The sequence below is a fragment of the Dermochelys coriacea genome, chromosome 9 (genome assembly GCF_009764565.3).
Source record: "Dermochelys coriacea isolate rDerCor1 chromosome 9, rDerCor1.pri.v4, whole genome shotgun sequence".
Taxonomy (NCBI): domain Eukaryota; kingdom Metazoa; phylum Chordata; order Testudines; family Dermochelyidae; genus Dermochelys; species Dermochelys coriacea.
Window position 1 is genome coordinate 98,803,023 of NC_050076.1, and position 12,257 is coordinate 98,815,279.

The 12,257-nt window shown below is 42.0% G+C and overlaps 1 long non-coding RNA gene across 1 annotated transcript in view; it reads right to left on the minus strand.

Moving 5' to 3' along the window:
- Positions 1-8,643: 8,643 nt before the first annotated feature.
- The window catches only part of LOC122455867, a 138,837-nt gene continuing 135,223 nt past the window's right edge, over positions 8,644-12,257 (minus strand). The window contains exons 3-5 of the long non-coding RNA XR_006274369.1: positions 12,088-12,225; positions 10,897-11,112; positions 8,644-8,914 (exon numbers count right to left, since the gene is read on the minus strand). This is a non-coding gene — a long non-coding RNA (uncharacterized LOC122455867). The remainder of the gene's footprint in view (positions 8,915-10,896; positions 11,113-12,087; positions 12,226-12,257) is intronic.

The window sequence follows — 12,257 nt, forward strand, 5'->3', positions numbered from 1 at the left end:
AAGGAGAACCAGTTAATACAATTTATGTGGACATTCAAAAAATCATGCAAGTCCCTCACAAGAGTGATGCGACATGCCTCAAAACACAAATTTCATCCACTCAAAAACAATGGGCCCAGATTCTACACTGCAGTCAATCTGCATCCCAGGCTGCAATAGAGATTAAAGCAGCAGTAGGGCCTTCTTCCACCACTGGCATAAGCTCCATAACAGAGCTTTATATCAGCAGAGGATGAGGTATTGTTGAACCTGGCTTCACCATGCCCCGGCTTCCCCATTATGCTGGGGGTGGTAGGGCAGCTAACACAGGAGAAGATGGCTACACTGATGGAGAGTCCCACGACACAAGGGGACGCTCCAGCTTGTTTAAGTCACTTTGTGCTGCATAAATCCATAATTGACACTAAGTCCACTTGGTGTGCTGGAAAATCCAGCCCAATCAACCTGCTCATTCCCACGCTAAACGCAAAAATGAGAAAAGTTGAAAGAAAAAGCCAGAACATTCAGACTTAAGGCAGAGGACCAGGCTCCAGTCTGACAAGCAAGATGGTTTATCACAGAGTGGCAGGGTATGAATGTTTGGCCCTAGGACATTGTGCAGTCCTGTGTCCTTCATGCAGCTCAGACATTTTACAGATCAGAGTAACTCAGGTGACCAGGACAATGGGAAGGTGAGTCACCATAAATCACAGCTGCCACCAAAGGCAGGATTTCTGAGGTCAATAGTTAGCTCTGCAGAGTCAGGGCAAAGCATTCCAGGGGGCAGGTAGCCCATCCACAGAGACATGGAATCAGTTGCATAATCTGCAACTCCAACCCACAAAACTGAACAAACTGCTCAAGGGAAGGATGGTCTTGTGGTCATGGCACTGGATTCAGGCAATCTGGATTCAAAGTCCCAGCTTTGCCAGACCCTCCTTGGACAGGCCACTTAAGCCCAGGTTTTTAAAGGTATTGAGGCATTGCTCTGCTCAGCGTGGCAAGGCCTAAATGACTTAGGAGTCTAAGTTGTCATTCTCAAAAGTAATTTAAACACTTAGGAGCTCAAGTCTTACTGAAAGTCAGTGGAACGTATGCTTGTAAGTGCCTAAGAGGATGGATTATTCCAACCATTGCCTTTTGGGGGGCTTTGGGGAGAAAAACAAACCATCACCAGGGTAGTAGTGGAAGGATTGTGCCATGACACCACACCTTGATACTCCAGTAGTGATGCTTGACCATCATCACTGCACCGGCAAGGGCCCCTATCTGATACGTGTGAGATCCTGTTCTGTCCCGCTCTGCTCCCTGCTCTTTCTCCTGTCCTCTCTCTCTTGGCTTTTCAACTGCTTCTGAAATCAGCTGTGCTGCACGGCACCAGCATGGTGAGATGAAACAGCCCTGCCAGCTCTGCTCAGCCTGAGAAGGACCAGTGAAGGAGAGGAACCTGACCAGACCAACCAGATGATATCACTGTGGCCAGGGAGGCAAGCTGGGGGCCAGAGCAACAGCTGTTGTGGCCGACCTGCTGGCTCCAAAGCATCCATCCATGACCAACCAGCCCAAGGACATCAATAAAAGCCATATTCCCCTGTCTTTACTATTCTGTCTCTTCTTTTCCTTCTGTGTTTGTTTTGTCTAAAACAGGGAAGTGACTCTCATTCCTGACTCGGATTTGAACAGAACTAACCCGTGCTTCCCCACCAAGAATGAGTAACTGAATAAGAGATTTTAACCAATATTCATTATCTCCAGGTTTTAATTATGTTTGTTTTGCATAACCAAGCAACCAAATGCTTTTTATCTTGCTTTGATTCCAACCCCCCCACACACACACACCTTTTTGTGCGTTTCAATCGATAAGTCTCTAACTTTGGGCATGGATTTCCTGATGCGTTTGCCATAGTACTAAGCAGACAGAGGTCTCTGGATACCAAACCCCAAACTTTGTTTAAAACTGTTTCAGGCTGGACCATTTCAGGATCTTGATAACATCTTTGTCCAACTAAATTAATACAACAGGTCTCCAGAAAACCACAATGTCCCCAGCTGCATCCTGACTGGGAAAAAAAAAATCTAGCCATGGCATAGACCACACTCATTTGAGCTTTAGTAATTTGTGTGGGCTTGTAAGTGATTATTTGTTGCATTATTCAATAAGGGAGTGCATGGTATTTACTGGATTACAGGCTACCTAGCTCCTTAAAGACACAGCACACTGTTTAGAGTGGCTGCCACACTAATGTGAAACAACAGGGGAACATTTCTTCCCCGGCAGATTTAATTCCTCATGTCAGCACATTCCCTTTTGGAACTAAACAGCAGCAGTGTTTGAAAATAGTGTTGAATGGCGACAATAAAAAATTCTGCTCTAGGGAGAACCGGCCCACCTCTTATCTGCCATCTCTTTTCTGTCCCATCGTTTGTCCTGCCTCCAGTGATGCAGAATTAGAGCTGGCCATAGCTCATTATAGTGCCACATGCAAACTCTAGTCTTGTATGGGCGAAAGGGGATTTTTCTTTTCCTCCCCATGTTGATTTCTGCACAAGTCAAAGTCTGTCCAGCTGTTGCCATATGGCCAATTTCTGCTCTTGAAAAGGCACATGCCCCACACACCCCTACTCCCAGGAAAGAGATCAAGGGAAAGCATTGTGGCAGCTGGCAGAGAGGATCCCGTGGTGCAGGTGAGTTGTGAAAATGACAATTGTACAGGCTGCATTACTTAAATGGCTGCAACAACCAGCACAGACCATGCTGGGGTAGCATCACAACTCCAGAGATGCTACAGAACATGCAGCACCTTGGTAAGACAAAAGAATACCCTTTGGGGAAGAATTAATAAGATGGGACCAATACCTAAAGGAAACAGGAGGGAGGGAGAGGAGTCAAGCTGCAAACAACCCCACCTCTTGGCTTGCTAGTTAGATGACTTGAAGCCTTAGGAGCTATCATTTAAGCTAACGGCTAGCCAGTCTGTAGATGATCAGCTAGGAGGGCAGTTATTCAAGATGATGTGTTGTGTTCCTATGCACTGCTAAGCAGTTGCTATGTTCCATCCCAAATTCATTGCATTTCAAGGAAGTGATTCATGTGTGTGTATGAGAAATGCACCTTGGAATCCTTCTGCATGTACATCAATATAATGATATACTTAGGCATATAAACACCAAGGGTAACTTATACTTTGAAAGGCAGTAATTAAATGAGTAGTTGGCAGACCTCTTCAGCTAGTTTAGATCACCATTATCTAAAGATGTCATCAGTGACCAGCTAATGGAAATGTGTCTCCCAGCACTAAAGATGTAATACACTTTCTCAGGCAATACATAGCAAAGCCTGGGTTGATCTTGTTCTAATGGGCTCTTCAGTCAACAGGTTGGTTACAGACAGAAAAGACCTTTCAAATCATTGAGTCCTCTCAAGAATAGAGGCAGGATCCAATCATTGCTAGAGGACAAATCAAAAATAACCAAACACAAAAGGAGTATGCTATTTAGTTTTGCTGAAAGGTGTAAACAACAGATATTAGGCAGTATTCTCAATGATTTGTCATTTCACCTGAACCTCTTGCTATACTGATAAATATTCAGACGAGATAAATTTGTATATTTCCGGTCAAATTCTCTGCTGGCTAACTGCAATGAATTTGGTGGTGATATTCTGCCAGAGAATTTGGACCTTTGTCTGGTGTTCATAGAGTAAGCAGTATTTTACATGAATTTCTGATAAAAGCTGAGTGAATAACAAATTTCTCAGTTTGGTGCGAACAAAAAAAAAGCAAAACAAAATTTGTTCAGGTCAAATGAATCATTTTGACAGTTCGGGGGAGGGGGGGAATGTTCCATCCAAAACACTGTTCTGAATTCGACCCGAATTCACTAATAGTTTTGGTGCCCTCCAAAAATGCAGTTGTTGTTGAATTTACTGTTTGCCAAAAAAAATTTGCCCATCTCTATTCTGGATCATTTATCAATGATTTCAAATATAGGAATAGTGAAGAAGCAACCCCTTTCCAATATTTTCCTTTGCTAACATGATTTTTGTGGTCAGCAATGTAGCTTCGAGATCCCAAATCTGCCATCCGAACTTCCGGTGCGGGACCTTCCTTTGCTAACATGAAGGTGTGATATAGATCCCTCTCTAGAATAGGATCTGAGACTCTGATTTGGTCTAGGTAAAATGACAGAGTATCCTGTTCTTTTGCTGAAACTGTCACCATGGCGCTGACCATGGGCCTAATTCTGCTCAGAGTTACACCAGTGTAAATCAGGACTACTGTGAAACTCAGTGGAATTACTCTGGATTTACACTGATGTAATAGAGCAAAATTTACCCCAGTGACTTCTTCTTTTACCAATTGCATAAGTTTTACTTCAGCTAAAATAACAGTCTGGACACAACTTAATGTAGGGTTTTTCATTGTAAAACATCACTGAAGCTATACTTGTCTAGCATTCCAGGCAGCTGGAATCTTCAAGGAATGGGTTTAGTTAATGGAAATGGTTTTGCTTGAAGTTTGCCAGCGAGAGAGCATCGAGTTCTAGACAACACATACTGTGAGTATGAACTCCATACAACCTTTGGAATACCTCTGTGAAGGCAGGAAATTGAAATATTGTGCTATATTGGCAGCTAAATGGTCATTTATCATCCATGCTAAGTTTGGAGCACAGTGAAATGATTTTTAAACCCCCACAAGGGCCCTTATTAACAATTTCAAGCTTTTTAAAATCCACATATATTTTGCAACATATTTTTAGTAAGAATATGTGATAATCAACATCTGTACCTCCTATTTGATTTGCCGCTCTAAGAATAATGTTGGACTATATTCAGACACACAAACACCACACTAAAATACATTATGGTTAAGACACCTTCTGACAAAAGCAAGGAAATTCACAGTTAAAAGGGAAAACATACCATATGTTCTCCAGTACCTAGTAACAACGGGGAGCATTCAGATAGTCATTAAAGTGGCCCCCAGTTGTGCGTAGGTATTGGAGAGCATATGGAACACTTCCCGCCTCATGTCTGAATTTCCCTACTTTTGTCGGCTTCTGGATCAAGCTTGATTTTTTTTTAATAAAGAGTTTGGGGGATTCTTTAAGTAGTTGATTAGTTTGTAAAGTACCGTTTCATATAGATAGTAACTGTGGGCCTGATTTTAAGAGGAATTCTGGACCACCAAAAACAAGGTCTTGTAAAAATAAACCAGCCAGGCTGTTCACAGCACATCCAAGGCACATACTATATGAGGCAAAACTTGGCAGCATGAATTATTGCAACTGAAAACTGGCTCCTTAATTGTACATTTCAGTCTTTTGCTTTAAAATAACCCTACAATTTTGGAGCATTTATATCATTATTCTATTATAATAATTATATTCTGTTATTTCATTATTATAGGCCCTGAAGACCAAGGCCCACTGTGCTAGATGCTGTATATACATTTAGTAAGAGACAGTCCCCACCCCCAATAACGTACAAGCCTACAAATACTTTGCAAGGCAAACAATGTGGGGAAAGAAATGCGGAACTGAGGCACTGAGACACAAAAGTATAACTGGGTTCAAAAAGAATTAGATATGTTCATGGAGGACAGGCTATTAGCTAAGATGGTCAGGGATTCAACCCCATATTCTGGGTGTTCCTAAACCTCCAACTGCCAGAAGCTGGGACTTGACAACAGAGGATTGCCCTGTTCTGTTCATTTCCTTTGAAGCATCTGGCACTAGTCACTGTCAGCAGACAGGATACTAGGCTAGATGGACCATTGGTCTGACCCTGTATGGCTTGTCTGATGTAGATGGCATATCCAAGGTCACATGCAAAGTCTGTGGCACAGCCAGGAAATGAATCCAGGTCTCCTGAGTTCCAGCCCATAGCTAAACCCACAAAAAAACCTTTCTATACATTTTCAGTTTCACTTTGTAACAACATACCAGATGGAGCCCTGTTGATACTCCAGGCATCTTTAACATTATTTAAAATAATAACATGACAAAAACAAAAACAGCAGCTAACCCTCTCTCCCCCAAAAAACTCTATCCACAAGACAACCCAATAGCTAGGACTTTACTCACCAAATCTCCATTCTCTGAAACTATCACCAGCATCTGGCTCCAGCCTATTCAACGTATCCCTCCACTGTGAAAGAGATCAGCCTAATTCAGTTAAATCCAGCCCAGATCCCCTGGAACTGAAATATCAAATGAAAGTAACTGAATAGTAGGAAGGGGTTATACCCTGGATGAATGTGAAACAAAGGTTAGGTTACAAGTTCAAAAAATAGAGGGCACTATTATTCACTGCACATGTTTATTTGCCTGTGTTTCCTACTTCTCAAGGTGCTGCCCTGGACACTGCGTGGAATAAACAGACAAATATGTACCTAGGACATAGCTGGCAAAGAGCAGTTGTTGTTCTTTTGTTGTTCAAAAAAAATTGTGAAAATTGATCATTTTTCAAAACAAAAAACTTTTGGGTTTATATGCTGTCATGTGCCAGCAATGCCCCTCTGCCATGTACATTGGTCAAACTGGCCAGTCTCTATATAAAAGAATAAATGGACACAAATCAGACATCAAGAATTATAACATTCAAAAATCAGTCGGAGAACACTTCAATCTCTCCGGTCACACGATTACAGACCTGAGAGTGGCTATCCTTCAACAAAAAAACTTCAAAAACAGACTCCAATGAGAGACTGCTGAATTGGAATTAATTTGCAAACTGGATACAATTAACTTAGGCTTGAATAGAGACTGGGAGTAGATGGGTCATTACATGAAGTAAATCTATTTCCCCATGTTATTTCTCCCCCCACGCCACCCCCCACTGTTCCTCAGACGTTCTTGTTAACTGCTGGAAATGGCCCACCTTGATTATCACCACAAAAGGTTTTCCTCTTTCCCCCCACTCCTTCCTGCTGGTAATAGCTCATCTTAAGTGATCACTCTCCTTACAGTGTGTATGATAAAAACCATTGTTTCATGTTCTCTGTGTGTGTATATAAATCTTCCCACTCTGTTTTCCACCGAATGCATCCGATGAAGTGAGCTGTAGCTCACAAAAGCTTATGCTCAAATAAATTTGTTCGTCTCTAAGGTGCAACAAGTACTCCTTTTCTTTTTTGGGTTTGTGCAATTTTTTCATTTTTTGTCAAAACAGAAAATTTCAAAATAACGATTTTTTTTCAAATTTATGAAAGGGTTTTTTTGTTTTCTCCTTTATTCCTTTTTGCCCCTGGGAGCAATAGAATGATGTCCAGGGAGTTTGCTAGGTTTGTTTGTTTTGCTTTTGCTTTTTTATTTTTTTTATTTTTCACTCTGGAACTTTTCAAAACTTCCTTAAGCTTTGGGAAAGCTACAGAGTGGCAGAGTTTCAGTTTTCTTTTTGTTGTTTTATAACTTTAACAAAGTTGAGGAAACTTAAAAAAGTTATGGAGTGGCAAAAGAAAAAATAAAACTGGAAACTGGCAAAAAACTCATTGCTCCAAACTCTATTGCGCTTTGTTCTCGCCCTCTCATCAAACACCAAATATTTTTTTTAAATCTTGAATTAAATTATGCCTCTTGTCTATGTCAGGCTCCGGGGGTCTTGAAAGTGGGTCTGTGGGGGTCCTGATAGTCATCGTACAACAATCCTTCACCCGGCAGCTCACAAACAATAGCTTGGTCTGGGGCCCATGAAGCTCAACTGGGGCACAAGACCCTACACTCTCACTGGGAGAGCTCCAAGGTTCCTGATTGGGGTGCAGTCCCTATTTAAGCCAAAGGAGGCAACCAGTTGTCCGAAAAACTGGGCTTCACCCTGCCATGGAAAAATTGGCCTGATGTTACTTGTGCCTGTCTTCCGAAACTGACCTCCTGGCATCCTGATTGACCCTGACTCTTGGTAACTGCCTCCTGGCTCCTGCCCTCCAGTTCCATCTCCCAATGCTGGCTTCCTGGTATCCTGCTTTGGCCTGACTCTTGATCCCAGCCCTCTGGTTTGTCTCTCAAATTTAATCTTCTGGTGTTCCAATCTGGTTGGAGTCCTGGTAATTCGGCCCTTAGCCAGTGCTTGACACTAATCCTTAAGCCAGACCCATGCCCTGGTCCTGACATTCTAGAAAATGAGTTGAATTTAGGTTGTGCTTAGCTAGTTCATGTTAGCTAAGCCTTTCCTCAACTCAACCACTTTAGAGACAAAGCCCAAGAGAGTTCTAAACCTGGATCTGACTCAGGTTAAAGTGAAGCTGAGTTTGAGATTTAAACCAAAACGTTAAAACAACTCGGTCATGATTCCCAAGCTCCTTTTCTCCTTACCCTTCTAAAATCCTTTTTCCAGTTCAGTCTTACACATCTCACTTACTTCTGCCCCTTAAATAAAGCATTATAATTTATAATTTTTTGTCATCTGACTCTATAATGCAAAGGTAATATCTAATTTGAAAATGTGGGTTTAACCAGGATAATGACATAGACAAAATTCATATAGTTACGGTAGCAAATTATCAGATGATGTAGGGAACTTGGGTCTGAGTTTCCCTAACAAGTTGGACCACTTAACACAGTTACATAAAAAGGCAGAGAAAAAGATAGTTTGGAGGGAAGACACAGACCAAGAACAGAAAGGGACAAAGAAAGATGCAGAAAGCATAATTTTTACAACTTAATTTTATATTCAAGTTTTTCAGCTCTCCTGGGAAGCAATGCATTTCCCTTTATTAAAGTCCTTGAGATAGCAAATACTCTACAATTCAGATTTTAACATTCTGTGTTGATGTTGACTACTCAGTTATTAAGTTGTCTTCCAGAAGTTCATCTGAACCTTCCATCTTAAGAATCTTTGGAGCAAACACATCAATTTTCTCCTTCAAATTTCCTCCATTCCCTTGATGGCTGACAGCAACATTGCAGCTGAAATTGTTGCTGAGTGCTCCTGTTCCTTGGCAAAAAGGAGAATGGGTGAGTCATTGTGGATGAAATTTGACCTTCACTTTCCTCTTCTAGTCCAGACCCCAGAAAATACTCCACAGATTTCCATTCTTGGACCTTCTACATTCATGTGATACATGTTCTTCAAGATCAGAGTGACACCAACCATACCCATCAGAGAAGAACAACATTATAAAGGTTTTTCCTGCTTTTTGTTTTTCAATCCCCACAAGCTTAAAAATCAAAATGAAACCACAACTGAACACTCATAGGGTCAATACTTTGCCTGTCTCCCACTTACACCCCTTAAAAATTGGAAACACACCTGGTCCAACGCAACCTGGGGCTTTAGTTCAATTCTGCAACTTTGATATACATTGAAATTTATAAAATATCAAGAAACCCCCTTTCCAAGCACTAAGAGCATCGGATAAATACAGTGACTCCAAAAGGAATCAGCCTGTAACATATATTAATAATCCCAAAGCAGTCAGTGTAAAAATAACTCAAATTCCCCACTCTCCCTAGACATCAGCCCCAACAACAGCTGCTTTGCCAGCAGCCCTCCTGTGGAGATGAGACTTGAAACCTAAGCTGAAGTTTGACGGATTCAGGCAAAGGTAGAAAGCTCATCTCCATGAAAGGGAGCCCTCCCAGAAAGCCGGCTGCTGGCAGCCCCCTCACTTTTATACCAAGAGCCTGGGCACCCAGTTGAGTACATCAGAAAGTCTCTAATGTGGCAATACAGCACAGGATAGAGGAAGTGCCTCAGGTAGGTAAGTCTCAAGTCATTTAAGGCTTTATTGGTCAATACCAGCATCTCTAACTCCCCCTGGAGCCCACAGGCAGGCAGAGTGGATCATGACGCACCCACCAAGTATGCTCATGGCGAGATGGCCCACCTGTGCAGAAGGCTGTTGCATTCCATGCTAGCTTTAGCTTGCGAACAAAAGACACATGCACACGGGAAGCTCTACCCGATTGCACTTGGTGCCCAAACCCACCATCTCAGTGAGGTATTCGTAGATAGAATGAGGTGGACCTGACTTGGAACTTACCTGGAAAACAGATTGCCCTAAATGTAAAGAGCAATTCGTTTTGCAATACGAAGGTTCCATGTGGGTGATTGTGGTGCCCCAGGAGCTTTTATTATTAGTCTTTTTAAATGCTTTCTTGTGGAACAATTTTATCTGGATTATCTGCCTAAAATCTTCTTATCCTGACATCTGAGGGGTGAAAAGGAAGCTGGGTAACACATAGAGACATGAGATGCCTTAAAGGTACAGACCCACATTCAGGGTGGATGCGAGCCACAGGTGGAGCTCCCCCAAGAGCACAGGGGAGCATGCACGCCACATCTTGCCCTAGGAGAGTGCAGGATGTTCTCCGCTGCCCAGCCAGCCAGTTCTGCTAGCTAATGTAGGATGTTGCCCCTCCCTGTTCACTTTGACTGCTGCACTAGGAGAAAACTGATCCTGCTCTTGGGAGGACATAGAGATTGCAAAGGTGCCAGGGATGTATTCTGAGAGAGGACTCATTAGATTTTTCCCTTGGAAACCAGTCCTGGGTCAGGCACAATCTGGCCTGCACCATAGCAATGACTTGGACGAAAGTTAATTTAAGTAATAGAACATAGAACTTTAACCCTTTGACTGATGACCTTTTCTAGACTGCCAATCACATTAAAACTTGGAAAGAGGTAGGGGTGGGGATGGGTATATGTGCAAATATTAGGTCTGCGTAGATTTTAAAAGTTGAAACAGATTCACTAATGTTTTAAGACTGTATTAAGGTCAAAAGGGCAACACTGCAGTTCATAGGCACATTTGTTTTATTAATTGAGTCATAAGTTCTGGCAGTCTCCACATACATTTGAGAACACGCATCAGCTGCTTTAGATTGCCACACGAGATCTGAAAACCTGCCAATAAGTCTGTTTGCAGCTCTTAAAAGTTGTTGAATAAAAACCTGGTTTAAACTCTTGGCAATTACCTGGGGACAGGGCAGCGGGGAGAAGACAGGGAATGACATGTTTTGTTTAGATTCCAAGTGCAATAGTAACTGATGTAAGTGTGCTGCTCAAGAAAACACTGATTCGTTTCCAGATAGTTAGAGGTTTTCCAGTTCTTCTGTGTTCCTTATTACGCTGTTACCTCACGATCCTCTCATGTTCAGAAACTTAATCTCCATCCATTGGAAAAACAATGGCTGAAAGAAATGGGAAGGTCGTGTCTAATTGTCATGCTTTGTTTTAAATTTGTTGAGCAAACATGGCATTAAAATATAAAACTGAAGAACTGCAAATTATACTGATCCAAGGTCTAGAACTTGCTATATATTCTATCCCAGACACAAGCCAGTGAAAGCACTGCTAGACCATGCACCAGCTGTAGCAACACTTTCTTGCAAACTGCACAGGCTAGGAATGAATGCTTCACATCACTTGAGAGCAGAGTTTCACAGTTTTCCCATGGCATGAAGTGATTGTTTCAAGCCCTGGTCATTGTATCTGAAAATCACATCATTCTGATTGCCCCCTTGTTATTTCCCTTCACCCAGCTCAGTTCCAAGAGGATTTTAATAGCTGTATTCTCATAAAACTATGATGCTAAAAACCTGAGCTGGCTGAATACTGCAGAATCAGTCTGTGAAAATATCTGTTCCAAGCCTGGTTGGCTCAGACCACACATGTGGCCTGTTCAAAACCATTCAGCTGTTTCTCCCTTACCTCATTTGGGGAATTGAGGTTTGTTTGGGTACCGTGATGCTGCTAGGAGCACACAGATGCTGATTTGGAAAATAACTGAGGTGCCCAAGTTTTGAAACTGGACCTCCAGAATTCAATTCTCTGCACTTCCACTGTACCTTAGTGTTAATAAACCCAGTATGCAAATTCCTGAATTCTGATTTGCTACTGTCCTGGACACATACAATCCATATGTAACACACACACAGCTGGCTAAATCAACTTACCGTTTCCATTCAGATGATTGTTTTTTATTCAGTGACATCTCTTAAATGTTTTTGTTCTACATCTCTGTGATTTAGATTGCAATATCTTCAAGGGCAGGGATATTGTTTTTCCATGTATTTGTCAAGTGCCATTTACCTAATGATGCTCTCTATCTAGATAGATATTTTATGTACTTACATGGCTCCTTTACTGTATGTAATAGGTTGTACCACAAGCATGCACCCTCGGGATGAGGGCCACCTCTCTCATTCAAGATGTCCTTCCCCGGATGTTGAAGTCACTGCAGTGCCGGTTTGGAATTCAACATGTGGTCCTTTGGCTGAATGGCTTATGGAAGACACTCCCTTCTGGGGTGCAAAACAATCCAAATGAAAAAGGG